Source organism: Taeniopygia guttata, chromosome 24 (genome assembly GCF_048771995.1).
Source record: "Taeniopygia guttata chromosome 24, bTaeGut7.mat, whole genome shotgun sequence".
NCBI lineage: Eukaryota > Metazoa > Chordata > Aves > Passeriformes > Estrildidae > Taeniopygia > Taeniopygia guttata.
The window spans coordinates 1,879,314-1,897,935 of record NC_133049.1 but is presented as its reverse complement, the minus strand read 5'-3'; the positions used below and the strand labels follow the sequence as shown (position 1 = coordinate 1,897,935).

The 18,622-nt window shown below is 50.5% G+C and overlaps 1 protein-coding gene across 6 annotated transcripts in view; it reads right to left on the bottom strand.

The window, feature by feature from the left end:
• The window catches only part of KIRREL3 (kirre like nephrin family adhesion molecule 3), a 385,643-nt gene that overhangs the window by 32,385 nt on the left and 334,636 nt on the right, over positions 1 to 18,622 (bottom strand). The gene's annotated exons all lie outside the window — the stretch shown is intronic.

The window sequence follows — 18,622 nt, the reverse complement described above, 5'->3', positions numbered from 1 at the left end:
AACCAGGAAAGAGATATTTTGATCCGAGTTTCAAAGGGGTTATTACAGTCAGCACTGAAAACCGGTGATTAAAGAATGAACAAAAAATAGAATACCTGCAGTGGGTCCTTTTAACACAGAAGAGAGAGGGAGGAACTTTTCTAAGGAGACATTCTTCAGGGAAATAGCAATTTTCTGACTCCATTGATTGCTTCCCAGCCAAGAGTACACACAAGCAAATAAGACAGGGCAGTTTGGGATTTGTCAGCTCCTAAACAATGCCGGGGCTTTGTTTTGGTTTTCATGTCGTAGTGTTTTTTCCCCTTCTGCTCTAGTTTCTGAAGGAAACCTGCCACAAGCTGGGATGACACATCTGTGCCTCCTCCTGGGCTCTCAGTAGGATGCTCAGCTGTGTCTCCTTCTGCACAAGGGGTTTTACCCAGCAGATCCATCCCCTTTTCCCATGAATCCTGGTTCTGGCTGAGCTTCCAGGCTGGTGGAGCCCCTGGAGAGTTCCCCACACTCCCAGTGAGAGCACAGCAAACCCCACAGGCTGTCAGTCTGCTGTAACACGCACTTCATCCCTCACCTGAACGAACACCTCCCTCTGTCTGCCCTACAAGGGCTTGTAATCCTTCACCACCCAGCGTGTGGGAACAAACTACTGACACTTCCCAGCCCTGGGGAAGCTGTAGGACTCATCAAAATATTCTTTAGCAAGGTCTTCATCAGACCACGGCTCCTTACAGCAGCACAGGGACTCCTGGGGGTCACCACGGGGCTGCTGGGGCTCTCTGGGCTCTGCAAAACCCCGCCAAGCCCTGCACAAATCCCCCCTGAAGGTTCTGAGGGAGGATTTTGGAGCTGCCAGCAGCTCTGAACCAGCACTCCCGGCAGCCTGGCTGCTCTGGTGGCGAATAACCCGGGGAAGTGGAGTGTGTCGTCGGCTTTAATTAACGATGCAAAATAAAGTGGTTGCTTGCCATATAAATCGTGTTTACTAAGAATTACTTAAAATGGATAAATATTTTCTTGGATGCATTTTAATTGCTTAATAAAAGTACCAAGAACACCCACAAATACCTTAAATAAATGCATGGCTCAGGGAAAGAATTAATTAACATTTCATTCCTGGGAATGGCTATTAATTGCTACAAATTGCTCAGAGAATGGGTTTTGTTGCAGCAGTACCTTCAGTTCCTAGCGTGTGATGTGCCAGTCCACTCCTCTCACCCTCACAGGAGAGCTGTCCCCTGTGGGATGCCACCAGCACCACCCCAAATCCCCTGAGACCTCAAAGCCTTGGTACCCTCCACAGGATGGATGCTTTGAGGATGACATTCTGGCATCTTTTGGAGGTCCAAAAGGGACAGGGACAATGGATGGCTCCTGCTGGTGACAGCCTTGTGAGAAATGATGGAGTGAGGTTCCCAGCCCGAGCGGTGTCACGGTGCCCCCCGCGCAGCTGCAGCGTGATGCATCGCACAAATTATTTCTTTATTAAGGGTAAATTTTCATAATGGTGATGTATGGGGTTGTTCCTCTTCTCCCTCCCTAATGAAGATGTGTGGGGCTCATGTGGCTGCTCCGCCTCCCCCTGGCAGTGTGGGTTCATTTATCAGCAGCAGGCCCTGGGTAACCTCTCCCCATCCTTGTTAAGACGGCGCCTTCCAGCTCAGAGCCCTGAGAATTCTGCCTGAGGCTTGCCTGGCCCTCGAGCACAGGGTCTGGGGTGGGAAATCACGGAGCCAGGGAATTTTTCAGGCTGGAAAGCAGCTCTGAGATCATCAGTCCAGCTGCTGACCCAGCAGTGCCGAGGTTACCCTGAGTCGTGTCACTCAGCACCACAACCACACAAGTTTTTTAACACTTCCATGGATGTGTTCCACCACTGTCCTCGGCAGCTCGGGCCAATGCCTGACAACCCTTTCCATAAAAAAAATCTTCTCTAACGTCCAACCTAAACCTAACCTAGGGCAACTTGTCCTGTCTCTGTTCCCTGAGAGCAGAGCCTGGCCCCCCTGGCTGTCCCCTCCTGTCAGGAGCTCTGCAGAGCCACAAGGTCCCCCCTGAGCCTCCTTTTTTCCAAGCTGAGCCCATTTCCAGCTCCCTCAGTCTCTCCTGGTGCTCCAGACTCTTCCCCAGCTCTGTGACCATCTCTGGACAAGCTCCAGCACCTCAGTGTCTTTTCTTGTAGTGAGGGGCCCAAAATTGCACACAGGATTTGCGATGTGGCCTCACCTGTGCTGACTAGAAGGGAAGAAAGCACAAGGAAAGGTATTTCCTTGTGTATTGTATCCCTGGTACTCAAGGAAATGTTTTCAAGCCTCCAGCTCCCATCCTGACAAACCTCCATGCACACACAGCTGCTGCAGTGATCACCTCTTCCCAAACCTCTCTATCCCAATTTAGGGATCTTGGCTTTACCACAAAGTGAACCTCGAGTTCTAATGGTGGACATGCCACAGCTCAGTTGCAGAGATGCTGGCTTTGCTCATCCCCTCCTGCCTATTCTTCCCCCCCCCCCTTTTTTTTTTTTTTTAATTTTTTTGAAACAAATAAGAAGAAAGATCGCAACCTTTCCCCAAATTTCAGACTTTTACCCCTGACAAGGACATGTTTGGTATCTGATTGCGCTCACCATGATGCACCAGTTGCTGCTACTGGGTTTGGATTGTTTTTAAACACTCTGGGATTTTGATGATAATAATAACTCCTCACTGCAGAGGAAAATTCTGGCTTGATTTTCCATCTCATCTCGGCTCCAGTGTTCCCACTCCTGCCAAGCCAGGAGGCTGGGATGAGCCTGATTGCTCATCAGCTGCAGTCCTAAGGGCAGCGCCTGGGTTTTTCCATCAGCAGGTCCCGTGGGTGGGAAAAATCCATGAGGGGCTACTTAGAGCTCCCCAAATCACACCTGAAGATGTTCAGTGAGAGTTCAGCTCTGAGGAGAGCACTGGGGTAGTGGAGGAGACATTATCAGGGACACCCTGGGGTCAAGTCTGCTGCCCAAGGCGCAGGAACCTGAAAGAAGTGGAGTGAGAAGGTTTCTCTCTCCCAGATGACACAAACCCATGTCACCAGTCCATGCACCCATCATGGTTCATTTTGGGTGAGAAACCAATCAAAACAGTCTTTCAGCACAGTGATCAGAACAAATTTGCTGCAGAAACGAGAGGGAGAAGTAAACAAAGCTGTTAACTTGTCAATGACGTGACTGATCAACCGTGGGGATTGGTTGGAGGGGCTGATGAGCCGTGCAGGTAATCAATGGACCGGCACTGCCGGGGCTGCAGCTGGGCTGCACAGAGCTCCAGGGACATGGAGGGGCCTGGGAGCCCTGGGCTGGGCTTGGCCAGGGCATGGTGGGGAGTAAAACCTGCCCAAAAGTGCACGTGCACCGTGGTGTGTGCAGAGCAGAGCAGACCCACCAGGATTATGGCTGCAGGGAGGGTGTCCTGGGTTGTAAGATTTGGTTTGGGAATATTCTGTTGCCATCTGTCAGAGCTGGAGCAGCTCTCTGCTGTTCATTGGGCAGTTTTCTTTATCTCCCCACAGCCAATCCTCCCTCCAGGAGATCTTTTCTGTTCATGGGCCATTAATTATTAATTATCTCCTGTTAATGGCCACTGAGTGTCCCTGCATGGCTGAGAAAATTCCATCATCCCATGGGGAGATGCTCTGCCCAGGGGAGGAGACGAGCATTCCTACCTGGATACAATCTGACCTGGGAACAGCACAGCAGCCTTTGCCCCCTGCATTCCCAGAGGAGCAGCTTTCTTCCCACTGCATTCCCAGAGGAGCAGCTTTCTTCCCCACTGCATTCCCAGAGGAGCAGCTTTCTTCCCCACTGCATTCCCAGAGGAGCAGCTTTCTCCCCACTGCATTCCCAGAGGAGCCCAGGCCCATCTCCCCCAGCCCTGGAGCTCCAGAGGAAAACTCCCCCCTTGTGCAGGATCCTGCTCCAGCAGAAGCACAGCTGGCACTGCAGGAGGGCTGAGCCACCCTGGGATGGGGCTGCTGCCACCTCCCTGACCCACAGCTGCCAGGGCCTGCTCCACTCTGGCAGTGGTGGTTTTGGGTTTTTTTTTGTATTATTCATTTGTATTTTTAATTTTCCTAGTAAAGAACTGTTATTCCTACTCCCATATTTTTTCCTGAGAGCCTCTTAATTTAAAAGATTATAATAATTTGGAGGAGGGAGGGGGTTTGCATTTTCCACTTCAAGGAAGGCTCCTGCCTTTCTTAGTGAACACCTGTCTTTTCAAACCAAGACAGAGGGGTTGGCCAAAGCCCATCCCACTGTGTCCCCCTGGCTCCTTCCCTGCACCAGGGGCTGGGAAGGACCCTCATCCCTCCCTTGGAAGGAAACCAGAGAGGCCCCTGGAAAAACGTTCACTGTTTCAAAGGGAAAGCATCAAACTTCATGGACTGGATGATTCCTTCTGCAAATCGAGCTGTTTTCATGACAGATCAAAACAAAATGCAGACGCTTTAGATGTACTGTTTTAATCCCACTGTTTAAAATCCCCCCTCCTCTTCCACCCCATCACATGACAGGGCTGGGCACCAAACCTGTCCCCATTAATCCCTGTTTGGCACTTCTCTTGCCACTATGGATGTTCTTCTGGCCCCCTCCCTTTTTATAAATTCACCTTCTTTCACAATAACTCCTTCTCTCTCTAAGGAGGGGACTTTAGATTAAGAATCTTTTGCCCCAGCGTCATGGAATCATATGAAAATTGTACTTCTCCCCCCCCCCCCAAGTTAAGTTATGCACATTAAATTCCTCATTTTAATGCATGCAGAGAAAGTTTAAAACCATTCAGAGTATGACAGCCAGCTGCCAAAACTGCTTATCCTGGGGAAATACTGGGATGTGAGTCACTCCCCAGTCCTGGATGAGCTTGGAGGTGTCACCTCTCCTCGGGGAGTTTTTTACCCCTTTGGCAGTGATGCTGCATTTCATTTTTCCTGCCTACATCATCTTGACTTACCCTGCCACACAATAGACATGACTAATAGCTTAACTATTATTTTGGGTAATCCAATTTCATCACGTGGTTTGTGTTTTCTCAAATCGTTTAACAGGATTAGTCCTTTCTGGGGTCTTCCTACCCCACTCCACCTCCGTAGCAGAATGTCTTTAGCCAGATTTATGGATGCTGGCATGTTGAAGAGCTAATTCTCTGCTGTATTTATCCTCCTCCTCAGTGCAAAGTGAATCTTAGTGCTGTGAAGCTGCTTGAACTTGCCTTTCCCTCTATTCCAGTTCTTATTTTCCACCCGTGTTTGAGACCTTTGCAACTTTACACCTCAATGTGAAATTCCTTTGAGATTGTCAGGAAAAAGACAATGGTGAATGGAGACAAAAACTCACAGGTCTTCATCAGCATAAGAAAGCTGCTGCTTGGGGATCATGAAAGTGGTGCTGGGCTGGGACCTCGTGTTCCAGATCATTGGAGCTGCCAAATCCACACATTTCAGGGCAGAAATGAGTGGCACAGCAGGCAGGAATGGCTCGTGCCTTTCTGCACATGGAACTCATGCAACAGAGACTTGCTGTGTGTCTGGGTCTTCTCCAAGGATTTTCCTTTTCTTGGCTGGCTCTTAAAGCTCCCCTGAAGCTTTGACCTGGTCCTGAATTTGGGATGTTTTCAAGGGCTTTGTGGTTTGATCTCTGCAGCATGAGAGGGTCTGCCCTCTCCCTGCTATGGCAAGAGGAGACAGACCTCGGGCCAAGTTTGTATTGACTCTTCAAGGATGATGATGGCCAACCTTGGACATGTCAAACAGCCCAGGCAATGCTTTGGGCCACCAAAAATGGTGTCCACCAGCCTGAGCTGTTTCTGTCTGACTTTCCAGCCCCAGCAGTGCCCCTGAAGTCCCTCCTTCCCTATGACAGCCACTGTTCCCATCCCATTGCTCAGGCTTGTTCCTTGTGCTCTGTCCGACTCCTGGCACATCCTCCGGCTGGTGTGAGGCACAGCTCCTTCTCTGGCAGGTTCCCTGCCCTGCCCTGCCAGAACAGTTAATTATTCAGGACTCAACTGTGTCTAGATCAGATGGTTGACATTAGGATTACCAGCAGGATATCAGGTTCACACAGGATTATCAACAGAGGCAGCTGAGTCACCTGGGTGAGATGGGCTGAGCCCTCATTTTGTGGCAATCTCCTCACAGAAGATGCCAAGGGCAGGGATTTCTGTGTAAGGAGCTTGGGTTTCTACTGGCTGGAGTGTGAGCAGTTTGGGGATCTGGCAAGTTACGAGGAGGAATAATAAATATCCAAAGTGTGCTCCCTTGTGCTATTGCAAACACACAGGCAGCTCAGGGGAGCAGAATAAAGCGAGGAGTTCACTGAAAATCTGTTCATCTTTTCAGTACGAAGTTCATCCTTGGAATCACAGAATTGCTCAGTTTGGAAAAGACCTCCAAGATCATTGACTCAGGCATTACCTGGCACTGCCAAGGCCACCACTACCCCTGTCCCCAAGTGCCACACCTTCTAAATCCCTCCAGGGATGGGGACCAGGAAGACTGGAAGACTGTACCAGAGCTGTTCAACCTTTTTGGGGAAGAAATTGTTCCTAACATTCAATATAAACCTCTGCTGATGCAACTGAGTCTGTTTGTTCTTATTCTATTACTTGTTATTTGAGACAAGAAACCAACCTTCACCTCATCTTCACAACCTCCTTTCGGGCAGCTGTGGCGAGCAGTAAGGTCTCTCCTGAGCCTCCTTTCAACCAGCTGAAACAACCCCAGCTCCCTCAGCCATCCATCAAGTCCAGCCATCCAGCCATCCATCCATGCCCAAAATTATGGTCAAGTCTCTCTTCTCTCACAAGCCCTTGACACCCTGGCACAACTCTGCCCTTCTCAGCCATGTCACAGGAAAACAACCCAGGGTGGCTGTGTCCTGGTACAACAAACTGACCCTGAGAGTTCTGTGAGTATCAATCGACTTCTCCATAAATAGCATGAAAAAGTATTAAAAAAAAAAAAAAAAGAGACATCTCCAAAAGTAACAACCATCAAGTTCTTCACTACCCACTTCAGCAACAAAGTGGAGCTAAGCAATAAATGCTGGTTGATGCTTTACAAACAACTTTCTAGCCCAGAGACAACACCCTGCCTTTTCTCTTTGCTTTAATATTTGCCAGCAGCTTCTAGAGCAGAACAGAAAGCCAAGGGTATTTCTGAGAGCTGAAGTGAACAGGGTTACTCCCCAGTCCCAGAGCTCCTTTGGGGTCTCTCTGGGATGGGGTGTGCAAGGGTAGGTGCTGTGTACCCCAGAGAGTTGTGCCAAGATAACTCCATGCCAGCTGTGGAGGATGCTCAGGGCACACAGCACATCCTTGGCACGGGTACCACTGTCACTCATGCTTGGGGAGCAAAGGCTCCCCTGCCCCAGCTCAGCCTGAGCCAGCTTGGCCCTTGCTTCTCTTTCTGCTGTTTCCTGATGAACTCAGCCTGAACCCCAGCTCCAGCTCAGCTGTGGATTCACATTCCAGCAGCTGAGCCCTCTGAGTGCCACTGTCTGCTCACGGGTACTGGGGAGGTCACCAGGACACGCGGTCCTGGAGGGAATGTGGGACCCACTGGGTTTGCTGTGGGACACCAGCACCCACTGGGTTTTCCCACACTCCTGCCATGCCTGCTGGCCTACATTTTGCAGCTCTCCTGACTGCTCTGTTGGCAGAGACGTCTCCAAGGGTGGCACTTGGGGAATAAGTCAAATGAACAACTGATGCTGCTGCAGTCACCAAATCCCCACTGGTTTACTGGGGCAGAGACAGTGACAGGAGTAGATGCTCACAGATTTGTCCTCCATTTAAACACACCTCTAGCCCCCACAATCTGCAATAAAGGAGCACAGAGGGAATCAAGGAGTGAAATCCTTTAGAACAGCTCCTGCAGGGCTGTGGTGGGTGCCGCCTCTGTCCCCATCCCACGTCCTCCTTGCACACTCTGCTTCATCCTTCATGCCTCGCTCGTTTGTCTCTGGTCACATTCCTCCCTTTCTGGCAGAAAAGCCTCAAACAGAGCTGAAGGCCTCTTAAATCAACGTCTTTCCTGACTCAGAAGCTGTAAGAGGATTCATTATTTATGTGGCAGAAACACAAAAGCTTAGCATATTTTAAGCTGTCTGAAACAACTTCAAGGCAACTCTTCCTCTGTCTTCTTTTTTTTAACAAAACACATTGAGATGTCTCTGAACCGAGCGGCAGGGGGAAACTGTTTTTTTAATTCCAAAAGATAAAATAATATGTACAGACTGAGGGAGAGAATGAAAAAAACCCCATGATCTAGCTTAGGGATCACCAAGGAATGCCCATCAGGGGATGTTGCCTGTGAGGTGTTGGCATAGTCCTTGGACAGACTCTACTGTGACGTGGGATTGATGTTATGGCAGTGGGAGAGGTCAAGGAGACAGCTCTGCTCCTTCACAAGCACAAGCAGCTGTATCCTTCAGAGGCAGCAGCAGAGGAGGTGCTGGGTGTCTTTTTTTACCCTCTTTCTCCCCATTTTTACATTTTCAATTTAGTCACAGCATCTCTAATTTCCTTAGATCTGAAGCCACCTCGTGAGACTGGAAGGGAACGATACAGAAGAAAGATGAGGGAAAAAAACCCACCAGTAATCTTGTAAAAGTCAGTTTTGAAAAATCAATTTTCTTGTGTGACAAGATTTGCTTAAGGCTTTTCGTTCTGTGAAATCAGCCCATCATCCTGCGGGAACGCATGAAGGAAGTGGCAAGTGTGGTTTGGAATAACTCAGATTAAAGACTGCTAAATTAGGCTCAAAAAGCTGCCACTTCTTGCAAGGGGAGAGGAGATCTGGCCAGAGGAGGCAATGATGCTCCCTTCTCAAGCACATCCCCAGCTCCAGGAGCAAGTCTTGAAGGAGGGGTGACTGACAAGGCTGGGAACACACAAGCCCAACCCTAAGGTCTGTGGAAATGAGATGGAGACAGGTTCACTCTAACGCCGGGAAAGGGATGGAGCAGAGTTTGGAAAACTCACGATGCTGCTGACTCCTGGCATGCTGGTGGTCCTGGCTGGGATGGAGATGAACATCCCCATGGGGCAGCCCATGTTCCTGTGAGCTCTCCTGGAACACCCAACCCCCTCTGGCAGCCCCTCCATCCAGCCCCGGGCTGGCTGCTCCATCACTCTTTGTTCTGGCACCTTTCATCATCTCTGCACCAGGGATGGTGCTCACCAGTACAAAGCGTTTTCCTTCCCCCTCCTTTCCCCCCTCCATCAGACTCTCTCCCCTCTCCACTCTCTCCTAATTAGTTCAAGCTGCCTCCGAACATCTCCCACCCGCTTGTTCCCATTACCTTGACAAGCCAGGGAATGGGAAGACAAATCTCCCTGTCCTCACACCTCCATGAGCGAAGGCTCTTCCAACCCTGTCTTCCCAGTTTCACCCGCAGCTCTGTGCCTTGGCAGAGCCCCCCCAACAGCCCAGTCTCACTTCCCAGCTGCAGGGATAGTTGTGCCTTTTATTTTACTTTATTTCCCTTTTTTAAAGCCTGTCTCTCCACCTGCCAACCAGCCAGGCTCCGCTCCCTGTCACAGGGAGCTGGCAGATGGGGCTGATGCATCACGAAGGAGATCTGAAGAATTCATTTCCTGGCAATTTTTTTTCCCCCCCAGCTTTCATTTTTACTTCAGAGCAAAGGTCCAGTTGTCTGGGAGGAAGCTACAAAGACAAACCCAGGCAGGAAAACAGAGATAGTCAGGAAAAACGTTACAGTGCCGATAACTTGAGACCCCAGTGTGCTTTGCATTTATTTCAACTCCTGCTTTAGCTGCATTTTGCTATGTCTATAAATTAGATTTATTCTGTTACTGCTGTGAAATGCCTGCAGGCCCCTTCCCCACTCCAGCTTCTCTTCCCTCCCCTGCCAAGTTTGGCTGCGGGAGGCAGCAGGAGAGGTGACAGCCCTGCCGAGGGACAACATATGGGCTCCCAGCGCCCTGCCGCTGGACAGACACAGCCCCGGCCACTGCGGCGGCAGGAGCAGATGGGAGCACGGGGAGGACGGCCACAAAAACTGCACTCTGGCAGAAATGAGAACTTTCCCAAGCTGGACTGGAGGAGGGAGCTGGCTGGGGGGAAGAAAGTCCAAAGTGTGCCAAGAAACGGCAGCAAAACCAAAGTGACCGTTCTGTTTCAAGATGATGAAGTGCCTCTAGTCTGGACCAGACATTTGTTGAGCTGCTCCCCACCTCACCTCTCTGCAGCTTTCTGGGCAGCTGGGACCCATGAGACTCTGCAGAACCTCTTGTGGGGCTGCCCCAGATCATAGAATCCCAGAAGAGTTTGGGTGGGAAAGGATCTTACTGCTCATCGCATTCCAACACCTTCCACCAGACCAAGCTGCTCCAAGGCCCATCCAAACCAGCCTTGAAAGGGTCCCTGTGCCGTCCCTGGAGGAGAAGTCTGGGTGATTTTCCTGGGAGTGGGGCACTGAGTGCAACGAATGTGGAGAAAAGTGCCTGTGCACCCACAGACTTCACACCTTGTCTGCAGCCACTGGGGCCCTGCAGCATTTCAAACCCTTGACAGTCCCTTTTAAATATTAAGTGAGGCATGATTGTAATTTAATAAGAGTTAATATGGCAGATCCTCCTCCCTTGGCCAATCTGGTTGTGGTCTTGGTGATCAGAAGCTCTGGGAATACAAGGCATGAGGTGTTGGTCACTTTAATCCTGGGCCTTCAGGATCAGGCAGAAGAACACAAAACCACACCAGCTCCTAGGAGATACTTTTCAAAGCCACTGGAATTGCATATTAAACTATATCCAGGTTTTATAGTGGCAGAAGAAGGAAAACAGCCCCTGCTCTGGCTTGGCTGGAGGCAGTGCCCATTAAGTGGATCATTTGCCACTTCTCTCTCAAAAGTTGCCAATAAAATCATTGCCCTGAATCTCTGATCAGCTTCCCATGATCCAATAATCCCTCCTGGCCTTTACAGCCTATGGATGTGTGAATATATTCAGCTGGAAGAGGATGGGACAACTCTAGTGTCATGAAAAGGTGCTAAACTCCAAATATGCCTTTCCCTGGCCTTTCACTCAGGAATAGGGATCTGTGCACATCCAGAAGCTTGACTGGCCAAGCAAAGAAGCAATGGAGATCTATCTGGAACAGAGGCATCTTGCTCCCACTGTCTGGGGCGATTTCTCCTTCTGCTCATCTGACCTGGCAGCAGCAAAAACTTCCCATGGCTTTTCCTTCCCTAAGACCTGAATTCCCTGACTCCATTATAGCTGTGGCTTCCTCATGCTCGGATGGAACAGGGCACCCATTCATGAGCCCAGCTCTCCTCACTGCCTGGATGTGGGAGGCAGTTTTAGTTCACCTTCCCTTTTATCCTGCTAAGGATGTATCCCTGGGAGCAGACCTCGGGCATGGGAACAGGTCTGATCCCTGGGAAGTGAGTGTGAGGAATTAGGGATGGGATTCCCTGGGTTCTTCATGCGAATCAGTCATGTGGGAGGGGTGGAAACAGCCTCACATTTCATCAAGAAAGGTTTAGATTGGATATTAGGAGACATTTCTTCACTAAAATGTGGGTCAGACATTTGAACAGACTGCCCAGGACAGAAGTGGAGTCCCCATCCCTGGAGGAATTTAAAAGATGTGTGGATGTGGCATTTGGGGACATGGATTAGTGGTGGCCTTGGAAGTGCAGGGGTAAAAGCTGGACTCAATGATTTTAGAGGGTTTTTCCAACCAAATTGATTCTGTGATTCCACGACTTGCTGACCTTCATTCTGAGCTTCCACCTCTGCCATAAGCAACCACTCAGGGATGGCAGGGAATGTCTCTTGGCTCTTTCCTTGGGGTTTGTTTTGGAGAAGCTGGGTCTGTGTGTTGAGCCATGACTGACTGATGGTGGAAGTGCTCCTGGCACTGAGTTGGTCCATCCAGCCACATCCACTGGAGCAGGGAAAGCGCAATGGTTCTGCCAAGCCAAGCAAGGGCTGACCAGCTGCTCATTCCCTCCTCCATTCCCCATCCCTTTGATAAGGCTTTCCCAGATTTCTGCTGCTTTTCCTGCTCTTTGCCAGGAACCAAAGCAATGCTGAGCCACGAGGGAGCTGGTTCAAGTGTCTGAGCAAACTTCCAAGCTGCTTCCAGCAGGATATGGGGCACTTGGAGAACCTGACTCCCCTGTGGGAGCTGAAGCACCTCGTGAATAAATCTGGAGAGACGCTAGCAGGCCCCTGAATGGTGCAGAAAAAGCTCAAAGGGTAAAGAGCAGCAAAGCTCTGTGGAGTTTGAACTTCTCCCTGGGTTTGTTCAAACAAACTGTGGGAATGTGTCTCTGTGGGAGAAATGCCTCCAGCTCCAAGCTACGTCAGGGAAGGTTTAGGTTGGATATTAGGAAAAATTTTTTCACTGAAAGAATAATAAAATACTGGAATTGTCTTCCTAGGGAGGTGGTGGAATCATAATCTCTGGATATTTTTTTTTAACACTGGATTTGGCACTTGGTGCTGTAGTCTAGTTGTGGTGTTAGGGCACAGGTTGGACTTGATGATCTCAGAGGTCTCTTCCAACCTCATTATTCTGTGATTCTGTGATTCTGTGATGCACAGTGTAAGGCAGGCAGGCCAAAGCACAGATGCTGCACATTGTGACGTTCTTTTTCCTTCTCACAGCTCCTTGATATCAGGTGAAACTTTTCTGTATTTACCTGAACCCACAAAATTCTGCCACTTTTTTCCCCAAGGCCAGTAGCCAAAACACCCCAAACCTGTACCTGGGCATGTGTGATCCGTGGGGACACCAAAGGCACTTGGGCTCTTCATCCACTTGTTTTCCTAAAGCTGGGAGGGAAATGCCTATCCTGTGAGAAGGGTGGAGGAACCAGACACGGGAGCTTTTCCCTGGTGTTGTCCCTTTGTTTTCCCTGGGTAAAGCCAGGGGGAAGCCAGGACACTGCCTCCCACCAGGTGTGTTCGAGCCTCAATGCCTTTAAAGAAAACCTCGTTAAGAAGCAGTTGAGCTTGGATTAATATTTGATGAGCCACAGTGAGCTGCTGTTCTGAGATAAAACAGTATTTACTGAGCAAGGGCTCTCCTGCCAGCCCTGAGCCAACAAACAAACAGTGCTCCGGGGGGAAGCACGTGGAGGTGAGGCCAGGGGATGCTGTGGGATGGCTCTGAGCTTGGCTCAGCAGGACCAGGGGGATGGTGGGGCTCAAGCCCTGAGCTGCAGCTGTGACTGCACTTGCTGTGATCCCTGTTTGGCCGTGGGATGGGAAGAAGTGGGGCAGTACCGTCCCTTGGGTGGCAAACAAATAAATGCCCCCTGGCTCCTCCTGACCTCTGCTCCTGCTGCAGCACCTCCTGGACCTGCTGCAACATCCCTCAGCTATGATGAGCTGGCTGTGTGTTGCTCACAGCTGCCCTGCTCAACACCTTGCAGCAGCTGGGAGGGCTGTCTCCGTCTTCCCAGCTATGTCTGTGTGTCTGTCAGTCCCACATCTTCCTTTGGAAGTGCAGTGATCCCCAGAACTGCAGCTGGTGCTGGAGGGTGGCTCCACATGTCTCCCTCTGCTGCCAAAGATAACATTATTTGCAAAGGTCTCCGCCAGCCCTGGGGGCAAGAGCTCTGTGTGGATGCACAGAATGAGATTTGTATCACTGCCCTGCCTGCACCAACTCCACAAAAATAATCATCAGCTGAGGAGCCCGAAATGCTCAGGGACTCTGCCTCCTGCAATATTAAACCTTCCCATTTTCTTCTGCCACTTTAAAGATTCTCTTTCTTACTGCGAGTGATAAATAATAACAGCAAAAAAACACCCCACAGACACACAACAGACATCAAAAGCCACGAGAAGATTGGCAAATAGAGAGATCTGAGGGGAGCAAAGAGGAGGCCTGGTTGGGAGTCGGTTCACGTCGCCCTGACTTCTGTTGCTTTCCATTAATTTTACCCGCCGTCGCAGGTAGCAGAACAACGGCGACAGCTAATTACTCTCCCTTCCCTTCCCTGCCCGTTTGCTTGCAGCAAAAGAAAGCCAGTAAATTCCCAAACTCCCCCCTCCCCATCCCAGCCCTGTCCAGGAAGCAGCAGGGGTGCAGGGAGGGGGTGTTGAGGCGGGATGTGCTCCCGAGCCTTTGCTGCTCCCGCCTGGCACCGCGATGCTCCGCCAGCACACGGGCTGGCAGAGGCTGGCACTGGCCCAAGGGAGGGGACAGGAAACATTAGTGTGGTTCCCTGCCACCCTTGGGAAACCAGGGAGGCTCTCTGGGCTTCCAGCCCCATGTCCGTGGTGCTAAAGCAGATGGGAACACATCCATGGAAGTGCTGCCGAGTGTGGGAACCCAGGGCTTCCCTCTGGCTGCCCTGGCAGGTCTGGGACCCTGGCAGGGGTCAGGAACCCCCCTGGACAGAGCTCCCAGAGACACTGTCTGTTATCCCTGTCCATGGAGAGGAGTTTTCAGTCTTACAGGATGAATTACAAGCTTTGAGTGTTTGATAAGAGTAATAATTAAGTGTGACACGGGTGCAAAGGTAAAATTTTAGATTTCTAGATTAGGGGTTCAGAGGGGACAAGATGGAGGAATTGGGTGTGTCTTGTCCTTTTTCTCCTTCTTCATGCCCTCCATGTTTCACTGTGGTGTTGGCATTTTTCTGTTGGTTTAGGCTGGGGACACACTGTCCAACGTAGGTGACAGATATTGGCACGTTATTGTAAATCCAGCACAGGTAGTTTGTGGTATTTAATGTTTGTACCATCCCACTGAGGGCAGAGCCCCACACGCTGCCCTGCAGGACAGAGCTGCGGCAGGGCAGCAGAACATGTTAGAGATAAACAGAATAAACAACCTTGAAAACAGCACAGACGAACTATGGCTTCTGCTTTGGCAATGGGGCAGAAAAACAGAGACTTTCTACAATCTTGGAATCACACATACCCACAGATTCCGACAGCCGAGGAGCCCAGGTCCCCTTGAGCCTTTTCCAGCCGAGGATGCTGAGGATAGACCTTCCTCTATCCCAGGTTGCTCCCAGCCCTGTCCAGCCTGGCCTTGGGCACTGTCAGGGATCCAGGGGCAGCCACAGCTGCTCTGGGCACCCTGTGCCAGGGCCTCACCACCCTCCCAGGGAACAATTCCTAATTCCCAATGTGGCAACAAACACCCAAGGAGGTCTTGGTGGGCTGAGCTGCTCTTCAGCTCCAAAGGGAGCCTGACAGAGGTGGGATAAACCCAGGCCAGATGGGGTATAAGGCCCTACAGAAGCTGTAGGATGTGTCTGTGCAAAGCTTGCTCTGTAGCATCCAAATGAGCAAAGCTCTGCTGCCTGAGGGTTAATTCACCCCCGTGCCAGAACCCCCTGCTCAGGATCACTGTGACACCTCACCAGCCTCTGCCCTCCCCTTGCTTTTGGTGACACTGGCCTGTCCTGCGTCCAAAAGCGAGTGACAGCCCAAGTGACACCCTGGGCAAACAAAACTCCCTGGGGAGATGCTGCTCCTCGTCAGGAAAGGGCTGCTGGCAGCGAGGGAGGGGCGCTGGGGTTTCAGCTGCAGCCTCCTCAGCTGGGGAGAGCTGCAGAGGAGCTGTGCCTCCAGCACAGGACAGCCTGCCCAGCCCTGCCGGCCTCCCAGCAGCATGAGATGCCAGCAGATTTTAAAGAAGAGGGATTCGTGCTTTGAAAATGCCACTGAGGCCAAAGATTTTGTGAAAATCTGTCAGTTTTGAGAAAATGCCATTAACCCTCTGCCTCCAGAAGAGAAAACAAAGTGCAGGCTGTAACTTTCCACTCTGGCTCTGGGAGTGGATTGCTCTGAGGGTCTCTTTTCCAACCAGGTTTTTCTTGCATTAAAATCGACCTGTGTGTGATTATATAAGCGAGCATGAAGAAAACTTCCTAAAGAAAAAGCAGTGCAATTTAATCAAAACTGTGTTCTCTGTAGGGGCAGAGGGGGCTTTTCATCTCTTGGGAAATTGTGTTGAATTTTGTTTATTTTCCATTGCCCTCCTAACTGAGAGAATGGGAGGTCTGGGCTTGAAATCTTGGGTCAGCAGGACCATGGAAGTGGTTTAGTGGCTTCATCCTAACAAAGAGCCCAGTTCATGGATGCTTCCCAAGGAAACATCTGTGGGTGAGATATTTGACCTCATTTGCTTTTCCCAGAAAGAAAACCCAGGATGCAAACCCAATGCAAAGCCTGTGACTCCTCAAAAACTCCAGCAAGGTGACAGCTTGCTGGTGTGTTGGTAGCAGGGATGGCCCTGCAAAGCTGGCTGTGGATTTATGGCCACAAAAGGGGATTTAGGTTGTTTAAACATTCTTCCTTTGTGTTCAGAGTTATTTATTGACAAACATATGGGGGGGGGGGGTTAAAAATAAATATTTTCTGAAGATCTGGGATCTCTGTCTGAGCATGAGGGAAGCCATAGGAGATACATCAGTGTGGTCCTTGCCCAAGGAGAAAAAAAAATCACGATTCCTGTTGTTTTTTGAAGGCAGAATTATGTTCATTATCACCTGAGTGACCTTGAGGATGGCACCAAGCTCATGTTCTGCCTTCTCAAACCTCCACATGTCTCAGTCCTGGGGCTTTACACATCCCATCCTTCTCTCCTGGCCAGTGTCAAGGTGCAGGGGGCTTCTGGCTTGGATGTGTCACTCCAGAGGGCTCCAAGCTTCAGTGCTGAAACATCTGCCACTTTTACGTAGTGAAGAGCTTTGGGATCTTATGGAAGGGAAACAAATCTCCCCTCCATCAATCAGAGCCTTTAAGCAGAAGGAGGCCCCAGTGAGCACTGCTGAGTCCTGTTTGCTTGTCACAGTGGTAGGGAAAAAGCCTTGTGTGAAGTTTACATGTTAAAGGAACTCAAGAAATGAAAAACCCAAAGTGATTGAATTTATCATGTCTTTTTTTTTTTTTTTTCCTGCCCAAAACTCTTTTTATGGGAAAGTATGGCCTGAAAAAAAACATGCAATTAGCTTAAAGAGAAAAATCCATCATGAAATGAATCCCAGAGCCATTTGCAGCAAAGTAGAATCATGGAGGCCCAGGGGACAGGAAGGGTGACAAGACCTGTAGCCTCAGAATGGGTGAAAAGGAAGGAAAAGGGCAGAGGGTGGCATTTGCAGCCAGAGGGGACAGCAAAAACCTGCACTGCCAACACAGCAGCAAAGATGGGAGAGGAGTGTTGGATCCCCCTCAGCTTGGTGGAGAAAAGCAACTCAGCTTGGCTTGGGCATGGATCCCAAGGGTGCTAACAGCCAAGAGAAATCACAGAATGCTAAAATGGTTTGGGCTGGAAGGGACTTTAAAGCCCTTCTTGTTCCACACCCTGCCATGGCAGGGACACCTTCCACTGTCCCAGGCTGCTCCAAGCCCTGTCCAGTCTGGCCTTGGGCACTGCCAGGGATCCAGGGGCAGCCACAGCTGCTCTGGGCAACTGTGCCAGGGCCTGCCCACCCTCACAGGGAAGAATTCCTTCCAAATATCCCATCCAGCCCTGCCCTCTGGCAGTGGGAAGTCATTCCTCTTGTCCAAAGTCCCTGTCCAAGGAAGTGGAAACCCTAGTCTGGAGCCTTCCAGGCTGCCCCAGTGCACAAGGGCTCAGCCCAGCTGGGGTCAGGGATGATGTGGAAGGTTCCTTTGTTGACAATCAGGCTGATGGAGCAGAAGTTTTGCCACTGTCTGGTTCTTTGACCAGAGATGGCTGCTTTGCATTGGACTGTACCAGAATCAGGCCTGGGGTAAGAACCACGTGGGTCCTTCACCCAGCCTGCCATGCACTTTGTTCTCCTACCAGCTGTAAATATGAAACCAGGGCTATTTGTATCTCTGACATTAATTGACTTCTCAAATTAATAACTCTTCTGTGTAACCAGGAACACAATTACTGCTTTGTTGTGCTGGTATCCAGCCGGAAGGGATAGTTCCTACCTGGAAACTTGATTGCACTAATTAAGCTGTACCAGCCTAACAGGAGGCGGGTCATGGTAACCTGTCCCCCGAGGTGCCTCCTCTGTTATCCATGGGTGGTTCTGCAGAGGCAGAAGGGATGGTGAGTCTGTGTGTGCATGCTCAGCCTTCCAGCAAGGAGGGGAGAGTGGCTGACAGGGATGTACCTGGTTACACAAAGCTCTTTTCTCCCAAAGTGTGCTGACAGCCTGCTCCGCTTTCCATACCCATATTTTGTCTGCTTAGACAAAAAAAAACTGTGAGAGAAGGGGTGTTTTCTGATGCAGGAGACCTCACACCCACAGCCAAGGGTCCATTGCAGTGACTCTGCTCAGTGCAGAGCATCTGCTCTCCTGCCCATCAACCCCTGGATGTGCGCTCACAGAATCACAGAGTCTCCTGAGCTGGGAGAGACCCACCAGGATCATCCAGGGCAGCCCCTGGCCCTGCCCAGACCCCCAACAATCCCACCTGGGCATCCCTGGCAGTGCTGTCCAAAGGCTCCTGCAGCTCTGGCAGCCTCGGGGCAGTGCCAGCACCCTCTGGGGACAGAAACTTTTCCTAAAATCCAACCTAACCCTCCCCTGGCCCAGCTCCAGCTGTTCCTTCAGATCCTTTCCCTGGTCACCAGGGAGAAGAGGACCAGGGAGGCTTGGGGCTGGCAGGGACCCCAT